This window comes from Larus michahellis, chromosome 3, assembly GCF_964199755.1.
Source record: "Larus michahellis chromosome 3, bLarMic1.1, whole genome shotgun sequence".
Taxonomy (NCBI): domain Eukaryota; kingdom Metazoa; phylum Chordata; class Aves; order Charadriiformes; family Laridae; genus Larus; species Larus michahellis.
The window spans coordinates 95601421-95613567 of record NC_133898.1 but is presented as its reverse complement, the minus strand read 5'-3'; the positions used below and the strand labels follow the sequence as shown (position 1 = coordinate 95613567).

Here is a 12147-nt window from a genome sequence, read left to right as displayed (position 1 = left end):
GTCCTCAGCAGCAACTGCTCTGCTCCACAAATACAGCTAGTCGCTCCCACTACTTGCCCATGAAGATGTAGCCTGAAAAAGTCCGGAGTGGAGCAGAAGCTTGCGCAGCCAATCCTCAAAGGCAGTGGGTGACCAAAAAGGACTGTACAGACTGTGCTACAACCCGCAATGCCACTGAGTTCACTGAAACTATGCTTGGAAGCCAGGACCTGCCTTCAACACTGCACTGGGCAGCTGAAGATTTTTTTCTTAAGGTATTTTTTCTATTCTGTTTCACTTAGTCAATTTATTTTATTAAAAAAAGATCAATTAATCTACTTCTATTCTCAAAAAAAATGTCCACTTGACCTTCCCAGAAGCATCACTATTAAAAAAATGCTGAAGTAATATCAATTGACTTTTGGTTTTTATTTCCTAAAATGTTAAAATCTTGATTGCAAGGAATCAGGTATATATGAACTACAGTGAAACAAGATCTTATACTTCAAAGATGGAAACACTCATATCTGATTGTAATCCATCTCCTGGCTTACAGACCAAGGCCTTCAGGGAGCAGGACAAATCCACATCATCTTTCTAAATGCCAATTTTGTGTTTTGACCTCTGGCTTAGATATCAGATAAAAATCACACATAACCACAAAACTCCCGAGTGATTACATTAATGCAGATGCTGAAAAGAATCAGGTTTTTGAGTGAAAGTAATCATGAACTTAGGCAAACATAAAAATTTCTTCCACATCTACCTTTCCCTGCTAAAAAAGAGCTTAGGAAATACATTGCTAGTCACTTTAGAAAATGCTTATTGCTCACTGTTGCTTTATGTTAATTTTACTTTGTTTGATCACATAGTCCTTTTTGGTAAATGATATGTGCATTTATAAGGCACTTTCAGATCTAAGGATGAAAAGCACCAGCTAAAAATTCTATCATCATTTCCACTGCAAAGGATTCATAAAACGAGAATCTTGTTTGAGAGGAACATAAAGTATACACCAGGACTATAGAACGTAGCTTTAAATACGAACATAAAGTCGTTACTGAAAGTTCCAACACAAATCTAATGAAATCATTGACACTGAGAAAGTACATGCCTATATTTTGCAAGTAACCCATACATTCTCTTTTATAGCAATGTTTAAATTGGAGAAATCCTACTGGAATCAGTCTCCAGAAACACAGTCGTCTCTTTTTCTCCAGCTTCTTTTCATACAGTTATCACAAACAGCAATTATATATTCATATTCATATATTCATAAAACCAATTTCCCTGGCCAAGAAAAGGCAGTCGTGTGTCTCTAGGTCACAACCCTGGACTGAAAGGTTACAAGAAGACCCTAAAAGCCTAGGTGCCACTAGAGCGCCTAACAAAACTTTCCCCAGGGCTCACCAGCTCTACTTTCCTCAGGCCAAGCAGACCCCTGGGCTTTGGCCAGATCTGTCAAAACAGGTCTAAGCCTGCAATAGTCTGTCCTCCACACCAGAGTTTAGCAGTGGATGATCTTCACAGCCTCTTGGTCATGTTGCCTGTGGTTCACTAGGAAGGCTGTAAAGCTGCCTGTGCATTACTGACGGGGTTGTTTCGGCCTACTTTGTTCTGGTCAGCACATGATGCCATATTTAATATGACTCTAAATTTGGAGTCATTTTCATACAGCACAGATAAAAAAGGATGAGCAGTGAATTTCAAGTGCTTTCACACAGATGGCAATGCGGTGCGAAATACTATTCCATTTTCCCACACTCAGATAAGAAAGTATAAATGTCAAATAAACCGGAGATTTTCCTCCGAGGAAAAGAAAAATGCAAAAAAGTTAGAAACCAGTGCCTAGATGGAGCTCAGCAGCCCCCATTTTGTCCCTTGTTATACAATCATGTTTATTGCAAGCCAGTGGGTTGATTCACTGGAATGTGTCACTCCAAACCACTATATTTTGCAATCTCTTACTGCCATCTTATGCCATTTTTTGTCACTGCACAACCCATGACATACTAAAAATCGTCAAAGAAATGCTTTCTCACATAGAGCATTTCCTTTTATAAGTGTTTGTCATCCTATCAGCTCATTATCATCTGGCCCTCTTTTCTGCACCCCCAATTCTGCAAGAAAATATTGAACACTGAATTCCCTTTGAAGTTGATGAGTAGCAAGAACCCCCAGCACCTTTGAGGATCGTGTTAGAAAGGCTAATAACAAGCTCTTCTCTTCAAAAATATTTCTGCAGTTGCTCATTGCTTTTCAAACATGTGGCTCGATTCTCATTTGCGCTGATTGACCCCATGTTTCCCATTCCAGTACTGTGCAGGGACTACAAAGTAAATGAAGATAGGCCTGTAGTTTTCCTTCTGTAAAAAAGATGCCTATAAATGGTGAAAACAGATTCACAGTATGCATTATTCACACAAAAATAATTTGCAAAAATTGCTGATTTAAACCGCATTAAATGATGGAACACCAAAATGAGTGAAGCACAAGAAAAAATAGTGATCTATAATGAGCTTTACTTTTAAACAGGTTTTTTTTCTCTCAAAAACTACTCTAAATGACATTGTGTACTTCTACGGGTGTCTTCTTTCTTGAATTCCACATCAAATTTCCAGTTTATGGGTAAAGGAACACTGCTGGGCACCTTACCAGCAAAGCATGAAAATTCAACCTAAACTCTAAGAGTTAAAATGGGTTTTCTCCTTTTCTGGTTCCATCAACTCTAACAATTTTTCCACTAGCCAAGATATTTCCCCAGCACTGTCTGTAAAAAACACTCCATTTAGTTCTGCTCTAGACATTGATGATTAGAGTTTAGTAAAGAAAGCATCTTGTGGCTCATATATTAGAGCAAATAGATTCATTTCTCTCCCGTTCCCTTCTCCCACTCAGTTGTGGTTTTGTTCTTCTTGTTGCTGCGCTGATGAAAATTAAAATAGAGCTCAGCTTCTCAATACAGCCAATGTAAACAAACCTTCCAATTCACAGCAAATTCTGCAATCACATTTTATGCCACATAAACTCCACTTTCGTAAATGGCATTGACTTCAGCCATTCCCAGCTACTGTAATCCCAAAGCACAATGTTGCAAGACAACTAACATTTGTATTGATTTTTCGATATGTGCTACAATAACTCCTTTTAAGCACACTTCAGTGATCATTCTCAATGACAACGCAATCAAATGAGAGCTGCAAAGTATTTCATTGTTTAGCTTTCCCTAACACTGGAGCAATTCCTGAATCTCACTTAATAATACATTCACAGGAGAATCAACTAACGCAGTAGGACCCTACCTTCTAAAAGCAAAATTATCTTTTTCTGTGCTCAGTTTCCTGAGAGACTACTATTACCCCAAAATGGACAAATTAATGTGATGTTCTCCACTCTTAGACATCATTTGGTCCTTGTCACAACCCTCTGCTCTGTGGCATACTCCAGTGTGGGGAAATCAAAATAGTTACAAGTCACCGCTTTCTGCTTACTTGCAAGGAGAAAGTGCAGAATCTAACCTTGAAAACTCCCAAAACATGCCAGATTGGTATAAACAGAACCATATGGTTAATCTTGCAATTATCTATTTTCCTTAGTATTTGCAAAACTCCCTTTGGTCTGTATTTTTAAACATAAGAGACCTAATTCACCATGAGCAGGGATATCCTCAAGTAGATCAAGTTGCTCAGAGCCCCATCCAAGCTGACCTTGAATGTTTCCAGGGATGGCGCATCTACCACCTCTCCAGGCAACCTGTGCCAGTGTTTTACACCTTCATCGTAAAAAATTTCTTCCTTCTATCTAGTCTGAATCTACCCTCCTTTAGTTTAAAACCATTATCCCTTGCCCTATCGCTACAGGTCTGCTAAAAAGTTTGTCCCCATCACTTCTATAAGCCCCCTTTAAGTACTGAAAGGCCACAATAAGGTCTCCCCAGAGCCTTCTGTTCTCCAGGCTGAACAGCCCCAACTCTATCAGCCTGATATGATATATATGATATATTTATAAGTGCTGAGGTGACGGAAATTATTTAGAGGGGAATTCAACTTCAAGCTAGGTCCATAGACATTATAGCACAGAGACCTACAATAAAATAACTTCCCAGCTTAACTTCGATAGCAAGCAAACACATACTCTAAACCAAAGATGATGCATTTGTAAGGCTGCAGCGTATTCTACACATCCCGAGGTATGTGTAAAGTGCCCATGGAAATTTTAGGTCAAAGAAAAATGTGTCATAGCACAGAGAAAAATAAAGTCTCTCTATTACACTTTTAAAAATACAAATTATTGTTTGAAAAAAAAAAAAAGAAAAAACATCCAAGTCTTTTTCTATGCATCTTGCAAGGCTTTTGAACTGATCCTGATTATTTGTTATTTTACGTAAGTGTTTAAAAACGTTAGTCCCTCAGGGTTACTAACTACAATGCCACTCTGTTCCACTTCACATCTACTTCACAACTGCTTAAAAGTTTCTTTACAAACCAGTCACCTCTACTTCTGAATTAATTTTACACTAAATAGCAATATTGCAAATCTCCAGATTCATAGTCCAAGCATGCTCACAAACGTCCTCTTGAGATACAGCTTTCCGACAGTAGACCTCTCCACCTTGCCAGAACTATCACCCTGATACCATCTGCTTTGACAGCTCTTCTTCTGTCATCCCTTTTTCTGGCGTTTGCTATGCATTGTCCTACTGTCTCTGCAGGTCCTACCTGTTCCATTTTCTCTCTCTGGCGCTTGGCCATTTTTGATTAGGGAGCCTCCAGAGCTTTTCAAAAGCATTTTTATAGACAATTTTTTCCTGTGAACATTTTCTCTTGGCTGATCTTTGAACTGTGATTTGGCTTTTCGCCTGCTGTATCACTTATATTTCCACTAATGCATCTGCTGTTGCAATTGCAGTGGCTATTCTAAAACTATCATCTCAGACATTCATGCAAAATTATTGAGATATCATTTCTTTAGATCTCAGTTACTAAGTGATCTACTTTGTGTGTTTAGTTACTCATTCCCAAGTCACATTACACTACTTTATCTATTTTAAACCCTCAAAAAATCTTCTCCACTAACCAAAAATAAGATCAGGAGTCATGATTCCCAACCCTTCCACCCTTTGGCAGTTGCACGGTTTGAGGACTGGTCAGTAGGCTGCTTGATCAAGGTGCCCCAGTGACAGGTAACTGCTGTAACAAGCATTTGGACTTGGGAGCAATCACACTGCTGTGCCAAGAGTCTGCTCTGGACACAGGAACGTAAAGGCGCCTTAGACACCCTTTGACAACAGGAACATCACCTCTTCATTTGTGTCATGTAGGGTGGAATTTGGGGCAGGTGCTCAGGATGGGAGCCATGGTCCCTTGTAGAGAGTCTATGGGCTCCACAGAATCACAGAATGATAGGGGTTGGAAGGGACCTCTGGAGATCATCTAGTCCAACCCCCCTGCCAGAACAGGTTCACCTAGAGCAGGTTGCACAGGAATGCGTCCAGGCGGGTTTTGAATGTCTCCAGAAAAGGTGACTCCAGGAGAAAAGCTTTTGGCAGGAGGCACCTAACTTCCCCTTGCATTTAGAAACCATGCTGAACTGCCTTTTCTGCCAGAGAAATTGCCTCTAGAAACATATATATATATAAAAAAAAAACAAAAAACATTCAGGAAGATTAATATTAGGCAGTGAACACCGGTACAGGAACTCTACAGGGTTTCACTCCAAACCCCACCATTGGGTATAGTCTGAGCTCCATCCTAAACCTTTAAATCTAGGCTTAACTGTTCATAGGGAAAACAGGGTTAGGGTTTCTAAGGAAACCTTTTCTGAGGAAGGACATGAAGAAGAGAGTAGTAACACGGTAAATTTAGTCCTCCAAAGAATTCTGGAAATGCGGGGGAAATCTGTAAAAGGTAGAGAAGAAGGTGAAAAATACCTCCGTTGGATTGAGTAGAGTGAGCTGGAAAAGGAGGGAAGCAAAACCCGTAGGATATAGCCAAAACCCACGGTCTTCAAAGGCAAGAATTTGAACTCCTTATCATGGAAAATCTGAGGGATAACAAATGAAAGCTTGCCAAATATAGAGAGAAAACATCGATTTCTGTTCCTTTTTCCAGTAACTTCTAATGCATGACAAAAAAGTCTTGGCACAAAAGTTAGGGAGACATTTCTAACACTGTTTCATTTCTAACACTGTTTCACTTACCCTTTTAAGGTTGTCACTGTGTCACTATCTGTTTCTTTCCAGCTTTCATTCCCCTGAGTACATGAAAGCACACATAGTCTCTTGCTGTCAATTGCATTGGTCTGAGCCTCCCACCTCTGCTTCCTCTTCTAATCCAAACTCTTGCACATCATATTTCAGCTAATTTCTCAGTTGTCACACTCTCCCATAGTTATTCTTACATCTCTTGCTTCCAGCATCTGCACTTTAATATTCGGATGTGTATATTTAAAACTAGCAACTGTTACATGCACCTTTACAGCTGTTCTGTATATTCATCATTCAGATTAATAGGCATAATTAACAATAATCTTAAAGTCATTAAGAAGATCCACAACAAAATCAAAGTTACACCTTGCCGCAAATATTTTAAAGATGCAATGTCATGTACTGAATTTTTTTTCTTTTAAAAAAGATAAAGATCATCCAATGACCAGTGATCAGTTCTTTACCTTTTCCTCCACCAATTGTGTGATAGCAAGATCTCATATGAATTGATAGCTCAGGGATTAAAGACTAAGCAAAGAAAATCTTCAGTTTGTGTATAGTCAAACTACAGATTTCCTTGATGCAGGAGATTCAAATTATTGGGTCAAGTCTAATAACAACTGCCTGGGTAATTTCAAGAAAGCTAACATTTGTTACATTGCATACCCAATTAATCTTGTGCTTCAAGACATTAAACTGTAACTTGCCTTGCTGAAAAAGAAGCTGTTTTTTCTCAATATCATAGTGTTGTGACGCTGGGATAGGTTCAGTGTAGTTAAATAAATAAATAATGTGTAAGGGAAAGAGTATCTTTTAATTAAAAAAAAATATTTTCTAATTCAAGCTTAGATAGACAATTTTTAAGTATTGATTTTTAAGTCATCTGTTTTCCATTGTGTAATTTCCATTACATTAGCAGAAATGCAAGCCAGCAGACAAATTCCAGGAATAGGATGGATAAAAGCTGCCCTGGGGAAAAAACAGCCCCGGGCCCAAATCAGTCCTGGGCCCACACACTTAAGAGTTTCAGGCTATACCCATGAGCAAAGAACAGGGTCTAACAACCAAGCCCCAGAAAAAAAAAATCCACCTGGGATAAAAACTCCTTTCCTTTGCATTTTGAAGCCGGGACAAAGGTCTCTGTGATCAGTTGTGAGAAAGGGAAGTCAAAGAGATGGTGCCTGTCGAACCTTGTCCGAAATTAAGGAACTGAGCTTGTGGAAAGAGGGAGACTACGGTCTCTTGAAGCAGTGTTTCTTCATTGTTGCTGATTACAATTAAGTGCTGAGCCAGTGCATTCCTTGAATCTCCTGACAAAAAGGATACAAGCAAACAAGAGACAGCGAGGACAGCTAAGGCACCGGGAAGTGAAAAAAAACTCTAGTATCAGAGGGTCTTTATAGAAGTGGGTAGCCTAAAATCTACCAAGGACTGCTTGGAAAAGAATAGATTTGTTAGTTTCTAGCCTCTTCTAATCTGCATTTTCTGATCATCTTTTTTTTTTTTAGCAATCAGAATAATTAATCAATAAATATCTGCTCAAGAACAGCAACAGGCTCTCCACAATATGAAATATTTCCATCAAGATGCCAGTTTTCCAAAAGTTTGGTCAGCTCACTTCTAAACTTCTGAATGTTGTGTGGCCTCTTACGGAGGTCGGGACAGAGGGATTTCTTTTGGTCTTAAAATCCAGCATTCTGTAATTCTCCCCAGTTGTATGATTGCCGCCACAAAGCTCCTTTAAAGTGTTCCTGCCCAATGTGTAATTGCTATAACTGCCAGGTTCCCATTGGTGAAATTACAGCGGTATATTGTCTTGCTGAAAAGGAGTACTTTGGGGCAGTTAACATCAAGATGTTTAGCAGTGCTTATATATGAGAAGTATACATGTATGTTCATTCACAGTCATTGTGAATTTCTAAGAAAATATAAAAATGTAGGCTGGAGAAAATAGATATTATTTCCTTCATAACTCACAAAAGCTCAGATGACATTTTAAATAAAAAAACCCTGAAACTTAGTATTAAAATTGTTAAGCATGTAAATTTTAATTGAGTTGCTTATAGTACCTGAAGTTACACTTTAATTATCAGATTCTGCAAGATTACTATCTTTAGGTTATTAATTTATTTATAATTTATTCTTAAAATATTGCTTCTTTTGACGTATAAATTTTTGGCAAAGATTTATTGCTTACAGAGAATAATTCCAGGCCATTTCCTCACAAATGCATTACTGAAGACCACTTCAATGAGCCGTTTAGCCTTTCTGTAATGTTCATACCCTTGAACAGAGACTGCAACTTTTTTCATTTTCAGGTGCTGCTGAGCACAGAACACGAGACATTTCAGTGACATCTACGACAGAGACCAGATGTGAATCTTATTTCTACTAGTCTTAACCTAACTTTCTCTATGACAGTATTATTAATATCAGTATGTTCCATGCTTTAGGGCTTCATTCAGTTGTGACTGAAGACAACCACAGTCTCTTAACTGATTTCAGCAGCAACTGTGTTAAGTTTTCTACAGTTTTACAGGAGTGGTCAATAATGATGTTCTGATGTTTTTTTTGTACTGTGGGTGTTCGAGCAGTAGACTATCAGCTCGCTTCATCAACAGCTAGCTACAGTCAGAGAACAATTTCATTGCTCACATTATATGTTAAAGTTGACTTAAAAAAAACAGAGTAAAGAAGTCTCCATTTTTATTAACAGGACCAATTTAAGACTAGAAAAAGTCAGACCACATCTGAGCCCAGACTGAGTCACTGGTTTTGTACTGAGTTACCTCCAAAATCACTTTATCTTGTCAAATCACTATTTAGGAAGAAGCCTGGGAGGAAAAGAAATGACAGATGTCTTTTCTGAAGCTGTGAGATGCTAAGCTGTTTAAAGGAAAGTAAAAATGTGACAAATCCATTCATGTTTTCCAGCAATACTGCCACTTACCATAGTTGGGCTGCAAATTCTACTCATAGGAGTGGGTCTTGCAGCAAGCGACATCTAGAGCAGAGACCCACTGACCGACCTCCTGAGCTACAGAAATTGTTAGCAGCCTTGGAAATTCTGTAGGCAAGGTCAGAGTGAGAAGACTGGAGGCATTTCTCTTTCTGCATAGACCTCTGTATGTTGTTAAAGGGAAAACCTTTGTTTTGTTTTAAAATTCTCACCAGCCTCACCTCCTGTGAGCCCTAGTATGTTCCCCTCAAGCCTCATCAAGTCTCATTTATCCTCATTAGTCCATGAGGGGAAACAAGCTTCCTGAGGACACTCATGTCCTTAAAATACAAGATTTCACAGAAATCATCTAAGTTGGAAATTTTGATCTTGGAAATAGAACACTACCAGGGGAAGGGCTTCTAATTTTCTCTTTCTTCCATGCATGTTTCTTCTTAAAAAATAAAAAATGCTCAAGTAAAAGTTTGGAACTCTTTGGTGATCATTATTAAGTTAAGAATTCAGTAATTTAGAACTCTGACAAATTAATTTTAAATTTTGAAGAAGAATTTTCTATTTTCTTGGATCTAACCTTCTCAATTTTGAGTCTTATATGGTTTTGAAAACAAACCTGGCTTACAGCGGATATTTATTTGCCCTACAGAGTGATTGTCAATGCAATGAAGTGGGTGACCAATCAACTTTGCATAAAAACATTGTAAGGAATAACGAATTAATACATTGATACAACATAGGGCCTCCATTCAGTAAGTATTTTACAGTACAGTAGGTCAGCACCTGAGACATATGACAGAAAGATATCAGTCAACACAGCAACTGCAAATTGTCCTTTCACAGAAAAGCCTTTGGCAGCAGCTTTAACAGAGATTTCCTTGTCACACACATTCCAAATCTCAAAAATCTTACCTCACTAACTAAATCCAGCTGCGTTGCTGAAAGTCATTAGCAATGTAGCACTTCTCTGCTACCATACAGAAATAGATCCAGGCATAAAACCAGCTGTTTCCTAAGGAAAAAAACAAATCCCATACACAACTTAGCACCTTCTCCACCTTTTCATAGTCTGTAGGTAAGTTTTCAATTTTTAAATTTGAGTTAGCAGAATGATATTCACAATTAAATTAGCTTTTCCAACTCTGAAACAACAGTTTAATCCATCATTTTCAAAAATGCCTCCTACTCAAACTGTAAGTCAGAAAAAGCTTATTATCCATAGACTGGGCTTTATATTAAAATTCTGAGTGACAGACTCTCAATATACTTAAACTGGAGCTTTGCAAAGTACCCTTAAAGAGTGAAAAGTAAAAATGTTATTAAATTATCCTTAGTGTATGATGTTCTTATAGTGCAAGCTACTGTTCAATACTGTTGGACCTTGTTTCACAGGAAAGTATTTTTCCATAGATTAATTTGCATCTAAGGCAATTTTATAAGTGGTCCTAGGAAAGGTCTTCTAGGATTCATCCAATTAAGCTTTTAATTATGATACCTTTTTGTAATATTTCTACAAGACACATCGTGTTCCCAGAAAGTTAAAAATCACACAGCATTGAATTATGAGGTGCGTAACACGCAGGAGATTTCATTGCATATCTGTGTATACGCATGTAACTACTGCAACAGATTTTTTCTGATACAGGCTGCCTTCATAAAAAGGCAAATCACTTATCATCAATGGTTAAATCAGAATAGTCTTGAACAAACAAAACCAACCTGGAGAGTACCCAATTTGGGTTCATTACATTATCCAGCCCTTCTTTAAAAGCTTTATTGATGATTTCTTGATAAGCAGCATTCAATACTTAGAGTGTGCCTATTGATACTGTTACATATTATCAAGTAAATCCTCTACAAACATCTTGGCTAAATAAAAACAAACAAACAAAACAAAACAAAACAAAAACAAAAAAGAAAGTACTGCTGTGACAGACTACTTTCAAAAGCATTTTTAACTCCCTGTTTAATGAAATAATTTCTTTCTGAGCAATATACATTTATAATTTCCTCTGTACTCATTTTCCTTTTATATTTTATTTCTTAAAGTCAGCAGTACCCAGAATTTATTCATGTAAGCTCTCGAATGGATTTATGTTAAGTGACTAGGCACCAGTGTTTCTGGATTCTGTTACAAGCTTCTTCCTTGCGTTGTCATATAACTTTGATCAAAGTCAGTTACACTCAAAATTTTAGGTGTCTCTACTTTCAGTTATTCATGCTGAGAAACATGGAGTGTCATCTCCAGAGGTAATGATGAATACCTAACAGGTTCAATCCATTTTATTTGAAACTTTAAGTGTTCAGCAAATCTGGAGAGAAAACCAGATTCAAAGGCAGAAGACTCAAAAAGTCACGAGGCATGCAAAAGTCATTGATACCTCTTAAGGCAGATGTGATATTAATGATGGGAAAGGAAGTCTGTGCATAATCTCCCTAATGATGGGACACGAAGCACATACCGCACCAAGCAGATTAATGAGGGGAAAAAAGACAGGGCTTCAATTCCCTTAATATTTCTCTTTCCTGACACCTCCAAGGAATCTGCATCTGACTTGTAAAATCACATCTTGATGTCTTTACATGTCATGTTTTTATCTAGAGGGAAACTATAGCAATATTTATCTGTATCATGTCATGCAGACTTTCCAACATTTGCAACGTGAATTCTGAAGGCTGCAAGACCTTGTCTAAACATACAGTATCATCAGCTTCCAGCCTCTGTACCCGATTCCAGACTTTGGGTGATCAAAACACAATGTACCACAAATGTAAACAGTAATGACATATCCAGAGTCCTTTCCAAAAATCCTCATACAAATGAGACCAGACATACAGAGCTAGTCACTGAGACAGTCATTTCAGAGTCATTCGGACAGGCTGGAGAACTCAGCTGAGAGGCATCTCATGAAGTTCAGCAAGCGGAAACGCCAAATCCAGCATCTGGGGAGGAACAAGCCCATGCACCAGCACACGCTAGGGCCTGACTGGCTGGAAAGCAGAAAAGGGC

The 12147-nt window shown here is 38.1% G+C and overlaps 1 long non-coding RNA gene across 2 annotated transcripts in view; it reads right to left on the bottom strand.

Annotated features, from left to right (window-relative positions):
• The window catches only part of LOC141741210 (uncharacterized), a 44086-nt gene that overhangs the window by 30834 nt on the left and 1105 nt on the right, over positions 1–12147 (bottom strand). For both annotated transcript variants that reach the window (XR_012586319.1, XR_012586320.1), the window contains exon 2: positions 10050–10149. This is a non-coding gene — a long non-coding RNA (uncharacterized LOC141741210). The remainder of the gene's footprint in view (positions 1–10049; positions 10150–12147) is intronic.